This window comes from Ranitomeya imitator, chromosome 5 (assembly GCF_032444005.1).
Source record: "Ranitomeya imitator isolate aRanImi1 chromosome 5, aRanImi1.pri, whole genome shotgun sequence".
In the NCBI taxonomy this organism is placed as follows: Eukaryota; Metazoa; Chordata; class Amphibia; order Anura; family Dendrobatidae; genus Ranitomeya; species Ranitomeya imitator.
In genome coordinates this window covers 426,814,545-426,830,253 of record NC_091286.1, presented here as the reverse complement: position 1 = coordinate 426,830,253, position 15,709 = coordinate 426,814,545, and the positions used below count along the sequence as shown (strand labels likewise).

The following is a 15,709-nucleotide window of genomic DNA, read 5'->3' as shown; positions in this document are numbered from 1 at the left end:
CGTCCTCTTAATTAGAATAGGACTCCTGCACAATTCCTACTGGATGTGCACCATACTTGGTAAGTGAAACTCTAGTAATGGGTTCCAATGCCCCCAAAATGTCATATTAGAATTATACAAATTGAGTAGATAAAGTACGTTCTTTCATATAAAGGTCAAAAACTTGGAATAAAGAGAAGTATAGTACATGTAATACAGCGCTGTAGAGAAGCGCTGTTGGCCAATCACTGCATGTCTTTCAGTAACATAAGGGTTTTGCTAGTGAGATGATTGAAATGATGGATTGATTGGTTGGATCTACCAGTCGATCACACAAGCCATAGATCTGTACTGTGTTGTATTAAATGTGTTCTCTAGTTCCAGTCACCCATAAAAGATCATTCTATGTTGGGAAACTGTTGAGTTTTTTAACTTGGGGCCATCATAACTTGTGCGACCACTGTACATACACAAAATCGACAGATAGATTATAGATAGATAGATAGATAGATAGATAGATAGATAGATGGATCATTTTGAAAAGGGGGTTATTTACTAACCATGGACTGCAAACAATTAAACCAATGCTAAACAAATCACATTCTCCATCTGTTGTATAAGGTTTTTGTTTTTCGAATTTTGAGCAGCTCAGCTTATTGGAAGTCTGGACACCATCCAGAAAACAGTTTGGCTTCATGGTATTTTCCATAATCTCAACAGGTTGAGTAAACTGTTTACAAGTCTATGATCTAATGTGCATTTCTTCTGTGTCCTTATGCTGGCGTAAAAATCGTGCACATTTTTCATATCTGTATTTTTAAACATAATCTATCATGGACAAGCAGGAGCAGAACATATCAGTTAGTAGTAACTTCATGGCTTTATTGCCAAGTGAATATCAAAATATGTGTTGAGTTCTTAGGCCATGTGCACACGTAGGTTCGGGTCCCTGCGGGTTCTCCCACAGCGGATTTGATAAATCTGCAGGGCAAAACCGCTGCGGTTATCCCTGCAGATTTATCACGTTTTGTCTTGCGGTTTCTGCTGCGGGTTTTACTCCTGCACTGGTTTTACTATTGATGCTGCATATGCAGCATCAATAGTGATGTTAAAAATAAAAAAATAATGATATACTCACCCTCTGACGTCCCGATCTCCTCGGTGCTGCAGGCGGCGGTCCGGTTCCAAAGATGCTGTGCGAGAAGGACCTTCATGACGTCACGGTCATGTGACCACGACGTCACCGCAGGTCCTGCTCGCATAGCAAACCTGAGACTGGATGGCCGCGTGCAGCACTGAGAGGTGAGTATAACATTATTTTTTATTTTAATTCTTTTTTTTACCACAAATATGGTTCCCAGGGCCTGGAGGGGAGTCTCCTCTCCTCCACCCCGGGTAGCAACCGCACATTATCCGCTTACTTCCCGCATGGTGGGCACAGCCCCATGCGGGAAGTAAGCGGATCAATGCATTTCTATGTGTGCAGAATCGCTGCGATTCTGCACAAAGAAGTGACATGCTGCGGGTTGTAAACCGCTGCGTTTCTGCGCGCTTTTTCCCGCAGCATGTGCACAGCGGTTTGCGGTTTCCCATTGGTTTACATGTTTACTGTAAACGCAATGGAAACTGCTGCGGACCCGCAGCATCAAAATCGCTGCGGTTCCGCGGTAAAAACCGCAACGTGTGCACATAGCCTTAATGTCAACAGTCATATTTACCTCCAAGTACAATAGCCAGATAAATCATTGAGTACCAACACAATGCTCTAGAGTTCTGTGGTCTGGAATGAGCCCTAGAAACTGGCCTTATGTCCTCATGGGTTTTGTTGGCTAATAAATGTACAATTGAAGGCCTCGGTTACCGCCGAGTTTACATCAGCGGACATGCATTATTATATGACCACCGATTAGCTACTTTACTTATCGGCAGTTGTTTAACAATCTGTTTGGACAGGCTGGCTGCATTACCTATGAACAAAGAAGGATCATTAACAGCTGCCATTGTTTTTGCAGTACAGGTCCTGTTTCCACAGGATGATGTGCTGCTGAGAACATTGATTTTTATGTCTGCTTAAAAATCATTACACCCGACGAACAAGAGTCTTTCTTGTTTGTCAGGTGATTGTCAACCTGTACATACTGCCCAATTGTTAGCAAACAAGCGATTCTAGGAACTCTCATTCATGATAATTGTGTAAATCCGCTTTAGACTTCTCTGAAACATAAACATACTGGCTATATTGCCCAATGATTACGTCATTTCCTCTAGTGTAACCTTGAAAATCTCTAACTTGTGACAGAAATGAACTAGGTCAATATTGGACAATTTGTCACGTTAACTCCATCCACAGGACGTATTTTCTTTTAGGGTAACCTTTGCATTCATCTAATAAAGGCACAAACATATTACGGTACTTTTATAAACTGTTGAAGACTCATGCTATGTTGCTAGAAATAAGTAATAATATAATGTTACTAGAAATACTACAATTAATACTTTAAAAAAATCTTCATCAGCAACTGTAATTTGTTATAAAAACCCAAACTGCTCTTTAATCAATCTCCCAGGGTCCAGAGCTGAGGGACAACCAATTTAAGGCTACATATAAATTAGACCAAGGGTCCCCCAACATGTGGCTCACGAGTCTGTCATGTCTATCTCGATGCAAACCCACTAATATTGTCAGACCCGGACAACAGTCTGATGTACAAGGGTGACTCTCAACTGGCCCCCCATCTGTTTCATTTTACACATCTGATTACATTGTTTTTGGCACGGCAAGCTAGAGGAGGCTCGTAAAGACAGTGGCTCTCTCGTAAAGATCATAGGAGCACTTAGCAGGGTCAACACTCCTGTGCATGGAGGATTCGAGAGAGATAGCTGCTGGCCGAATGATTGGCTAAACCATCGCTAGGCTGACCACTGTCTATTTTATATGGGGCTCTTTAGCCCACTATCAGCAGCTGTTAGCAGGAGGAGAAATGAGTGCCCACCTCTTGCAGAAGAGCTAACCAATTTTACTTTGCCAATTGGGATTCACTTATCTTACACAGTATTGTAAACCTTTGTTTAAAGACAAGAGAACAAAATAACATGTGCATATCAATGAGAAGGAAATGAAAACAAAATATAGTGTGTGTACAGCATTGCTGAATATAATGCTACTATTTAAATAAATGGTTATAATTAACATGTTTATATGTTTTTGGAGGAGAAATGCACAGTAAAGCCACAAATGACTATTCAAATACAGTGTAACAGCGGAAAGGATGGGGTTAAATTTCAGCTCTGTAGGGTCTTGATTAGATACACTTGAGGAAGTGTCAGTCTGAGGATCAATGTGTCTGCTGGTGAGCGAACAGCCAAAATGTGAGCTGTAGCGGAGAGAGACGTGTTCAGGTGTCTTTAAAAGAAGATAGTACTAAGCTGTCTGTGAGAGCTGCAGAGACCATATGGAAGTTGCGGCCTTTTCAGGGTGAACTGAGCTAGGAGTTGAATACTTCTGTTTGATGTACAATATCAAATTGTATTGTGGTACCGTGTTAGCCAGAAAAATCGATGTGAATATTTTTCTGCCCAATGATGACAGAAGTATTCTAGGAGAGATACCTTTATTGGCTAACCAGAAAATAAATATTATAATATTTAATATTATATTTAAATATTATAATAATTATTTTCTGGTTATCCAATAAAGTTAACACTCCTAGATTACTTCTGTCATCATTGGGCAGAAAAATATTCACAACAATACTTCTGTTTGACACTGGAAGCTGCTAGAGCGCGCCCTGAAGGGGATACTGAGACATGGTAGGATCATACCTCTTTTGTGTATGAAGTTTGCTCCTGGATAAAGGACTGTAACCTATTCAGGTGAGCCCACACTGACATACGTCATTATGATTAAATGCACAAGCCATGTGCAGAGAACTGCAAGTATCAGTAGTTACTATGGACAATAGATGGTTTATTTGACCGAGCTGGGACTTTCTCAGCCATGTATGAGTAGCCAGGGTCTGTTCTGTTTAGTTAGCGCCTGGACAAGGGTAGGGATTTATGCTTATGAGTTTGTTTTGGTTCTGTGCAACCTGTGGAGAGCAATAAAAAATGCATGTGTTTGGACCAAAACTGCTTTGACTGTGTGAACGCTACGTTAGATCTTCATGCCTAATGTCTACCAGAGATAGTGAGTCCCTACAACAGTTGCACAACGTCTGTATCTTCTACAGCACATATACTATATTTTTTTTATGTACCTATTTTTACTTTGCAGAATAGACATTGACATTTTTGGACACCTTTCAGTGGTCTGTATTGCTTGGATGGGAACAAGAAATTTACCAAACTGAATTGTCTCAATGGCGACATCATATTACATGGCTACGCTAGTATTCAGTGACCCATTCTTTCATACATGTTAGTAAATGTAGACTACAAGGCTAGGTATTTGGCTTTATACACCTATGACAATGAGACTGAATAAAAAACCTGAATTCAATGTTTAATAGGAGGCTCTAAATAGTTTTGCCCATATAGTATGGGTGTATGTATTACACTTCTAGTGCTATATATACAGTGCTCAGCATAAATTAGTACAACCCAGCAGATTTCTCAGGAAACCTTTAGTTTCCTTTCACAATCAACATTTTCTATGTGGTACCATACTACAAAGTACTCCTACAAATGTGGGCCATTGATTGCAAAGAAGATTTGTCATTTTACTCACCCAAAATGTAATTTTCCTAACAAATTAATTCAAGATCATGTTGTAAAACTGAGTACACACCAGTAAAAAATCTTAGGAGCAAAGCTACAGACTGCAAAATTAGACTACACAATTCTAATTAACATGATTGCAACCACAAGTAAGTCTAATTATTGATTAAACAGTTATACAGCAGACAGGTGACGATAAAAGGCCTTTCTTAACAAAAAAAAACCCTTCCCATTTCATGTAGTCAACAATGGCACCAGATGGAAGAGAAATGTCACAAGACCTGGAAAAATATAATCATTTCTTTACACAAGAAAGGTCAAGGCTACAAGAAAATTGGCACAGCCTTAATTATCAGGCAGAATACTGTAGCAAATGTGAAACAAAAATGTAACAAAGATGTACTGCAACTGTGACGCCCAGGAGACCGGGATACCCAGCACCGGACCAATGGAGTCTGTCTCTTGAGGGGGATGTCACGGGTGGCTTGACCCGGTGCTGTGGCCTCAGGCAATGCACAGTGTAAGGGGTATCATGAGGGGACAGGCACTTACTTGATCAGCAGCAGGTTCTCCCAGCGGTGACGATCCCGATCCTGGATAGATGGCTATTGTCCAAATGAAAGACTGAGGCCCTGAAACGTTTAACCAGTTTACTTTAACATAAAAGGATTTACAACCAGTCCTGTCACCGGAGTCTGTATGGGAACTCTGAGTTACTTTGACCCTGCCGGGGTCTTTGCCTCTTATTGTGCGCAATTTCTGTGTGGCCCTGCTGCTGTATGTGAACTGGCTGCCGGCCCAATCTGTCCCCTCCGGGTCCTGGTTCGACGGGCAACCCGAGTCCTTTTATCGGCTTACCCCCTCCGGGAGTACCGCTGAACTCTGTATCTGTTGCTGCGTCCGGCCCTAGTGAAGCTGATATCACCTCACGTTTTTCCGGTTGCTGTATTATATATAATGAATACAGCCACGGATCCGGTATCCGTCTTTGCGCCTGTTCTGGGTAGTGATTAATGCTACCCGGTTCTCACAATGTCCTTTTTCTCTGTCCCTCTTCTCCTCAGGCCGGTGATTTAGGCCTGGTAACAGTCACAGGGCTGTTAGAGATTCAACTGTATGACCTCTCACTTTCAGCTCCTTAGCCCAACTGCCATTTCTTCTCTCAGACCAGAATGGATCAAGGGGAGTCTCTGGAGCTCCCCCTTCTGGCCGGAGGTGGTAGTGCAGTCTTGCTATTTTAGTATTTGTACTTACTGTCAGTAACTATTTTTGTGGCAAATACCCCTAGGGGTGCCACATTCCCCCTTAGTTAAGAACAGTACTCCGGGACTGTGGGACAATAACATTTTGAAATAACAATTAATATGTACAGAGTCTTAAAAATGAAAAGTTACAAAAACCACTCAAGGAAACAAAAATAGAGTTCTGTAAACAAGTCACTTCAAATAGCGTCCATTAATACAGTTCTATCCTTGAAGGTATTAGGAAAGGCACTGTACTTAGTGTCCAGGAATTTAGTTCCATTTTTCCAACGGAGTTATCAATATAAAGTCTAAAGAAAGTTCAAAAAGAGCAAAAAGCAAAGTTCAAAAAGCAGTCTTTCCGGAGCTTTGATTTAGTGCCTCCGGGCTGATAAAAAGTTCAAGAATATGCAATAAGTTCATACAGACAAGTCTCTGTAGGCACTGGGCTTAAACGTTGCAGACTGATAACAATGACTATACTACATTTTCTGTTTAACTATATACGGGCATAACATATATACAATTCACATTATGAGCTTTATAGTTGGTAATCTGCATACCTGGCCGGTAATTGACCCTGGGTACTACGCTGTGATCTACGTAATAGCGGTGTCTCTTCATGTGGTGTACTACTGTCTACTGCGGATGTAGTATCTGCCCGCTCTGCTAAAGATAATTCCACGACTATGGAGTTGGCAAGTCCACCGTGAATGGGATTACTCTGACCAGGAATCTGTTCTTCCTGGCCTGGAACCTCCTGTAGTACGGGGTCAGCCTCTTCCTGTCTTGGGACTTCTGGTATTGGGTTCGGTGTTGGGTAAAAGGCCACCATGGGAACCACTACTGCACCATGGTATGTTAGTAGGGTTTTGGGAAAGTCTCCTATACAGGTGTGATACACTTCCTCTTCTTTTTCCTTTACTGGTTGAACCTGTATGGGTTGAATAACTTCTGGTTCTGGCTGGACAACGTCTGGCTCTTTCAATGCTTCCGGACACAATTTAAGATTGTCTCTTGACACTAGTACAGATGTTAAGCCTCCGTTTTTGCTAATGAGACACATTTTAGGATTATCCACTCTTGTTGGTAAAACTGTGTAGGGTACGGCTTCCCACTGATTGTCCAGTTTATTGGTTCGACGATTTCTCTTGAGCACTTGGTCACCCGGTCTTAATGGGGTCGCTAGAGCATTCTGGTTGAAAGTTCGCTCTTGTCTTTCTCTAGTTTGCTGAAGGCTTCTTTCCACACTCTCTTGCACTTGGCGATACTGCTTTTGCCGTATGATATCCCAATTGGAGTCTTGAACTTCTGCGTCTGGTTTCAGAATTCCCATTTCTAGATCGATTGGTAATTGGCCGGGTCTTGCACGCATAAGGTAAGCTGGGGTGCAGTTGGTGGAGCTCACCGGGACATGATTATACAGATCCACCAAGTCAGGCAATTTCTCTGGCCATTGATTCCTTTCTGTCTCAGGTAAAGTCTTTAGTAGGTCTATTACAATATGGTTCATCTTCTCGCATAAGCCGTTTGTTTGTGGATGATAGGCCGTCGTCCGGATCTTTTTGCAACCATACATATTACAGAATTCTCTGAAGATCTCTGATTCAAAGGCTGTACCTTGGTCGGTGAGAACCTGTTCCGGATATCCATGGGGTCTACAAAAGTACGTTTGGAACGCTTTGGCTGCTGTTTTTGCTGTCAGATCTTTTACGGGTACTACTACCAAGAAATGTGAATAATGGTCCACGATGGTCAAGGCATAGACATAGCCGGACCGGCTTGGTGTCAACTTCACGTGGTCCATGGCTACAAGTTCAAGTGGTTGTTTGGTGATTATGGGCTGCAGTGGTGCTCTTTGGTTCTTTTGATCGTTTCTTCTGAGGTTGCACGGGCCACAATTTCTGCACCACTGTTCGATTGATTTTCTCATCCCGACCCAATAAAATCTTTCTCTTAGAAGTACTTCTAACTTTTTCCAACCGAAGTGACCAGCACCATTATGGTAAGCTTCGAGGACCATCTTCACATCTTGTTTAGGCACAATAATCTGCCAAACCAATTCATGTGTTTTCGGATTGGTGTATCTTCTACAGAGCTTCCCTTGATACAGGAACATTTTGCCTCTCTCTTTCCAGAGTTGATGCGTCTCTTCTGGGGCATCCTCATCGGGATATGCACTTTGCTCAGTCAACAGTTCCTTCACCAACTTCACAGCCGGATTGCTGTCTTGGGTGTCAGCCCATCTATGGTGTGCTAACGGATTAAAATTCACCTCTTGTTGTTTCTGATAGGTACTTGACTGATGATGTTTTGCCTTGGGACGATGGAAGGCTGGTAGTTCAATTTCTTCAAGCTCCCCCGTTTCCTCTTCTACATCTCTCAAGTGTGGCATCCGGGATAGGGCATCGGCATTTCCATTCTTGCGACCTGCTCGATACTTGATTATGAAGTTGTAATTAGATAACCGGGCTATCCATCGCTGTTCTAACGCACCTAATTTGGCTGTGTCCAGGTGGGTCAACGGATTGTTGTCAGTATAGACAATAAATTCTGCAGCGGCCAGATAGTGTTTGAAACGCTCCGTCACAGCCCAAACTACTGCCAGTAGTTCCAATTTGAAGGAGCTGTAATTTTCTGAATTTCTTTCAGTAGGCCGGAGCTTTCTACTTGCAAAGGCGATGACTTTCTCCCGACCTTCTTGCTTTTGTGACAGCACCGCTCCTAGTCCCACATTACTGGCATCGGTGTAGAGGATGAAAGGTTGATGGTAATCTGGGTATGCCAGAACCTCTTCTCCAGTTAGTGCCTTCTTTAGTTGTTCAAAGGAGTCTTCCCTTTCGTCGTTCCACTGAAAAGGAGGGTTTCGGTTTGAAGGTTTCTTCGTCTGCCCTACCAAGGTGTCTTGCAAGGGTGCTGCCAACTTGGTAAATCCTTTTATAAATCTGCGATAGTAACCCACCAATCCCAGGAATTGTCTCACTTCTTTTGCGCTGGTAGGTCTTGGCCAATCCCTTATGGCGCTTATTTTCTCGGGATCTGGTGCTACTCCCTCCGAACTCACGATGTGTCCCAGGTACTGTACCTTTGGCTTGAGAAGGTGACATTTGGATGGCTTGACTTTCATGCCATATCTGGATAAGGCTTCGAACACTTCTGCCAGGTCTATTAAGTGTTGTTCGTAAGTCTTTGAGTAGACGATCACATCATCTAGGTACAGGAGGACGGTCTCGAAGTTCTTGTGTCCGAGGCAGCATTCCATCAGCCGCTGGAAGGTACCGGATGCGTTGCAGAGTCCGAACGGCATGCGATTAAATTCACATAGACCCATTGGTGTGGTGAATGCCGTCTTTTCCTTATCTCTCTCAGCCACAGGGACTTGCCAATACCCGCTTGTTAAGTCTAAGGTGGAAAAATAATTAGCAGATTTCAAAGCAGTTAAGGACTCTTCTATCCTAGGCAAGGGGTAGGCGTCTTTATGGGTGATGTTATTAATCTTCCGGTAGTCTACGCACATTCTCATGGTTCCGTCCTTTTTTTTGACAATCACTAGAGGGGCCGCCCAGGGGCTACAGCTGTCTCTTATTACCCCGGCCTGTTTCATTTCCCTCAGCATATCTTTTGCACATTGATAGTGAGCGGGCGGTATGGGTCTATATCTTTCTTTTATTGGGGGATGGTCACCTGTGGGGATTGTGTGTTCTACCCCTTCTATCCGTCCGAAGTCCAATGGGTGTTTACTGAAGACTTGTTCATATTCCGTCACTAGCCTATACACCCCTTGTTTTTGATGGGTAGGTGTTGAATTTATGCCCACGTGTAGCTGTTGGCACCAATCCTCCATTTCTCCATCTGAGCCATTGCCTTCCACCTGACAGGTTGGTTCTAAGGGCTCAATGGTTGTGATGGCATTGTTGTCAACAGTATATAGCTTTGCCATTGTAGCATACCTTGGCAAAGTGACCTCTTCCTCTCCACAGTTCAAAAGTCGTACCGGCACTCGTCCCCGGTGTACCTCGACTATCCCTCGTGCTGTGAGTATAGTGGGCCTGCTGTCGGTGTACACTGGTTCTATTAAGGCTTGATAATCTCGTCCCTTAGTACCAATGGCTGCTCTACACCATACCAGCATTTCTGTTTTTGGTGGGATTACAATAGACGTTGGATCACTTACCCTCACACTGCCGATTTCTCCACCTGCAACTTCTACCTGTTGCCTTAACATCAATACTTTTATTTCCCTCCGGAGAACTCTCTGCTGGCAGGATTGGGCAGTTTCAGCAATTTGCTGTAAGACAGAAATGACTTCGGAAAAGCAGTTCTCTAACACATTCATTCCTATCAATACAGTTGGTTCACAGTTCCGCCGGTCAACATCAACAACAATTATACCCTGTTTCTTCAGTTCTACTTTACCAATCTTTATGGTCATCTCCCTGAATCCTAGTTTCGGTACCAACTTACCATTACTGGCCCATATATCTAGTTCAACATCAGAGGGCCCTTTATCAATATCTGCATCAGCCCAGTACCTCTTATAAAGGATATACGGTATAGATGAAATCTGGGAACCTGTGTCCAGCAAAGCGTTGAGGGGAATTCCGTCCAGCACGATAGGGATAATGGGTCGTCCTCCGATGTACCTGTCGTGCCAGGGTGTTGGGCCTTGAAAGTTCATTCCTGCGAAGCGGCCCGCATTCCCAGGGGATTCCCGTTTAAATCACAATCTCGTGCAAAGTGGCCCGGCTGCTGGCAACGGCGGCAAATGGGCTGTCCATCTGGTTGGTAGCGGTCGCGGGGTCGTCCTCTCCATGTCGGGTATCTCCGGGGTCTCATCCATGGAACATCCTCTCTACAGTTTGCCAACTCCATCTTGTGTCCTCTCATCTCCTGCATGGTTTTAGCCATTGAAGCAACAACATCAGCTAAAGAGTCAAGCTTTTGTTGAAGAGCCTCATTAGTACTGGGCCCCAGGGGCTTAGCAATGGCCCCAGACATAGCTGATGTCACTGGCACTCCCTGTTGTTGAGGTGCCTCTGCCATGGGTTGCGCAGGATCCTGATCCCGAGGTGCCTCTGCCAGCTGGAGACGTATAGCGCTCTCCTTTAATTGGGCAAATGTCAATTCAGGGTTCTTAAAAACAAGCATGCTCACATGCCCCCGGTGGGAAGGGGTGTAGAGTCCCTCAATAAATTGATCTCTTGGCAGTTTATCCGCTCCGGTGTTAAAAATGGGTTCAGCCAGTGTAAGTGATTTAAGGGCTTCCTGCAGGTTTAAGGCAAAGTCTCTCACGCCCTCATTAGCTTTTTGTTTGCAATTAAAGAATCGTATTTTAGCTTTGCTGCTGGCCGTGGTTTCAAATGTAGCTTTTAATCCAGCAAATATGCGTTCAACAGTGCCTTTTAGATCAGCTGCCCATGCTGTGACTTCTCGCTTAGCATGGCCACTTAACTGCATCATCAGGAGACTAACACGCTGAACTTCACCCACAGGGAACATGTCAAAATGGGCCAGCATCTTTTCTCTGAAATCGTCAAGGGTATTAGGCTCACCTTCATACATTGGAAGCCATGGGCCACCCGGGGTATATGGCATCAGCACCGGCATGATGGGCGCCACTCCTTGCACCGCTGCGCTGCCGGACTCTCTATTGACGCTCTGTCTTTTAGCTGCATTAGCGTTGCCGGGTGCTGCGGCGTCTCCGTGCTGCGACATACTGTGCCCCCTTAGTTAATCCGGACCCTTCCGGTCCTCCGCTTCCGTCGGGATAGTGTAGATTCGTTCCGCTGTGCAGCAGGATCGATTTTCCCCTTGCTCTGATGTCAGAGCGCTCAGCTTGGTGCCGCCCACAATGACACGCCCCCTGCTGCTCCCACCCACCGCGCTCTGTAATGGCGGATTCTGAAGTTTTTCAGTTAGACTGAGGCTCAGGTGATGGCGTAGCTCAATTAACAGTCTCGTGCCTAACGGTTATGAAGTGATTACCTCAGGGGATGGCGGCCATCTTTACTCCATTATAACCAATGGGGAAAAGTCACTTTCAATAGTTTTCAATGGGGAATGGATTTTTCTTTAATAAAGTCAATTTTCAAGATTTTTCATCCCAGTTTTCACAGTTTTGGGCTCCAATCACGGCACACAATACCCGGTATACGGGCTGGCTAGATCCTGTTCGTGACGCCAATTGTGACGCCCAGGAGACCGGGATACCCAGCACCGGATCAATGGAGTCTGTCTCTTGAGGGGGATGTCACGGGTGGCTTGACCCGGTGCTGTGGCCTCAGGCAATGCACAGTGTAAGGGGTATCATGAGGGGACAGGCACTTACTTGATCAGCAGCAGGTTCTCCCAGCGGTGACGATCCCGATCCTGGATAGATGGCTATTGTCCAAATGAAAGACTGAGGCCCTGAAACGTTTAACCAGTTTACTTTAACATAAAAGGATTTACAACCAGTCCTGTCACCGGAGTCTGTATGGGAACTCTGAGTTACTTTGACCCTGCCGGGGTCTTCGCCTCTTATTGTGCGCAATTTCTGTGTGGCCCTGCTGCTGTATGTGAACTGGCTGCCGGCCCAATCTGTCCCCTCCGGGTCCTGGTTCGACGGGCAACCCGAGTCCTTTTATCGGCTTACCCCCTCCGGGAGTACCGCTGAACTCTGTATCTGTTGCTGCGTCCGGCCCTAGTGAAGCTGATATCACCTCACGTTTTTCCGGTTGCTGTATTATATATAATGAATACAGCCACGGATCCGGTATCCGTCTTTGCGCCTGTTCTGGGTAGTGATTAATGCTACCCGGTTCTCACAATGTCCTTTTTCTCTGTCCCTCTTCTCCTCAGGCCGGTGATTTGGGCCTGGAAACCGTCATAGGGCTGTTAGAAATTCAGCTGTATGACCTCTCACTTTCAGCTCCTTAGCCCAACTGCCATTTCTTCTCTCAGACCAGAATGGATCAAGGGGAGTCTCTGGAGCTCCCCCTTCTGGCCGGAGGTGGTAGTGCAGTCTTGCTATTTTAGTATTTGTACTTACTGTCAGTAACTATTTTTGTGGCAAATACCCCTAGGGGTGCCACACAACCATCTTACAGTGACATCCAGGCTGACCACAGAAGGAAAGTGTCTTCTGATGAAAATGTTTGAAGAAAATTGACCTGCAAGTTCATTGCAGTTAGCTAAAGATGAAGAAAGAAACTGGAGTGAGTGTTTACCGTAACACAATATTATTATTATTATTTATTGTTATAGCGCCATTTATTCCATGGCGCTTTACATGTATGGCAGACACTGCTAAAGAATGGCATGAATGGGAAGAAAGCCTCTCCTAAAGCTACACACTACAAAGCCTGCCTACAACTTGGCAGGACCCATGCTGAAAAATATAACGACCGGACTCTATACTCTGGAGTGATGAGATCATCATAAATGTTTTTGGAAGTGCTGACTTCAAAACTTTATGGCATTGCTAGGGTGAGGAATACAAAGAAAAATGTATGGTGTGGGGCTGTATGAGTTCAGCTGGTGTATGGGAGCTACATGTCGTTGATGGTATTATGAATTTACAGATGTACTACTCTATAGGGAAAGAGAAATGCTGCCATCATTCTGTGCCTTGGTAGATGTGCAATTTTCCAATTTACCATCATGACAATGATCCAAAACGCACATCTAAGGCCACTGTTCCATTTCTAAAGAACAGGGTGAAAGTGATTCATTAGCCATCTATGTCCCCTGATCTGAACATAATCGAACATCTATGGTGAATTCTGGACAGACAAGCTGGGCATCACTCTCCATCCAGCATAAAGGCTCTAAAAGAAGTCATTCCTGAAGAATGGGAAAATATATATGCCGCCAACTTGTACATTCCATGCCTTCGAAAACTTGGTGCTGTCTTTAAAAATCATGCGGGTCATACAAAATACTATATGTACTAGTTTTTGATGTGGTTTATATTCATTTTTGTATCAACTAATTTGAGTAAACCCTCTATAATTATTTTATGAGGAATGCAAGCAATGACCTAAACAGACATGTCAGTAGAGGCGATGTGTCCTCTATAAATACAGACATTACGTCTCTGGACACTTAGGTAATGATCATTACACAGAGGCATTTGGAAAAAACCCTTTCTAATGGTACTGTTACACTAAGACGATTTACCAACGATCACGAACAGCGATACAACCTGGCCGTGATCATTGGTAAGTCGTTGTGTGGTCGCTGGAGAGCTGTCACACAGACAGCTCTCCAGTGACCAACGATGCCGAAGTTCCCGGGTAACCAGGGTAAACATCGGGTTACTAAGCGCAGGGCCGCGCTTAGTAACCCGATATTTACCCTGGTTACCATTGTAAATGTAAAAAAAAAAACACTACATACTCACATTCCGGTGTCTGTCACGTCCCTCGCCGTCAGCTTCCCGCACTGACTGTGAGGGCCGGCCGTGAAGGAGAGCACAGCGGAGATGTCACCGCTGTGCTTTACGGCCGGCGCTCACAGTCAGTGCGGGAAGCTGACGGCGAAGGACGTGACAGACACCGGAATGTGAGTATGTAGTTTTTTTTTTTTTTTTACGTTTACAATGGTAACCAGGGTAAATATCTGGTCACTAAGCGTGGCCCTGCGCTTAGTAACCCGATATTTACCCTGGTTACCAGTGAACACATCGCTGGTTCGGCGTCACACACGCCGATTCAGCGATGACAGCGGGTGATAAGCAACCAAAAAAAAGGTCCTGATCATTCCCAGCAACCAACGATCTCCCAGAAGGGGCCTGATCGTTGGTCACTGTCACACATAATGATTTCGTTGCTACGTCACAGAAAAGCAACGATATCGTTAAGGTACTGTCACACATAACGATTTCTTTAAGTATCCTGCTTTTGTCTGGCTGCTGTCATTGCAGTAATCAGGGAAAAATTTTTTGCAGGCCATAAAATCAGTTGGCTCAATATAATTATTGTAAGGTCAGTTCAAAGCAATGTGTAACTTTAGACAGGTGGTCACCAAACATGAGTAGCCTTATATACAGACCTTTTTTACCAGCAATGAAACTCATGTCGCAACTTATTTATGATTTATTGTTAGGAATAATGTTTAAACATGACAGTAGCTTGTATATTAAGATGGTGTTACATCCTAGCTGCCATCATTTACAATGGAATGTGTGTAATTTCTACTTCCTTTTCTTCGAGTGCATGCTATCTACTATCCAGATGCCATTCATCTGTTTTTACCATCTCAGAGGACAACATAAGTTGTCTGCTGAACAGGAGGAAGTCCGTATACATTTGCTTTTCAAGTGTATTACTGCCATTGATAGATTTATGGACTCTTATACCAAGTATTTATCTGATGGCATTAAAAAATGTCAAACATGTCCTGTCCACTGTAGAGACCATAAATCTTGTCTTAAGCACCAGAAATCCAGCCTTGTGTAGGAGTTTCCAATGCATGACTTCATCCTCATCTACTCACGTGATGCCCAATGTTACAATTACTTTATTCAGTAATTCTCCAAAATGTTTGGGCTTGTGTAAAATCAGTGCTATAGTAACAAAGTACCTAACTAGATCCTTCTGTGAAACCAGAGCCAGATATAGTGATTCCCTTGGTAAAGTTTCTGTTTAGATAACATATTTCCATTGGCAGGGACCGTGATATTCCCCTTTGAAATTAATAAATTATCAAGAGGGAGCTATTAAACATGAAACTTTTAAAAAGCTTAAATGGACTTGAAAATTATCTCATTACGCAAATAAGAACCAGTACTA

At 43.9% G+C, this 15,709-nt stretch overlaps 1 protein-coding gene across 1 annotated transcript in view; it reads left to right on the top strand.

Annotated features, from left to right (window-relative positions):
* The window catches only part of P3H2 (prolyl 3-hydroxylase 2), a 329,435-nt gene that overhangs the window by 216,552 nt on the left and 97,174 nt on the right, over positions 1–15,709 (top strand). The window lies entirely within an intron of this gene.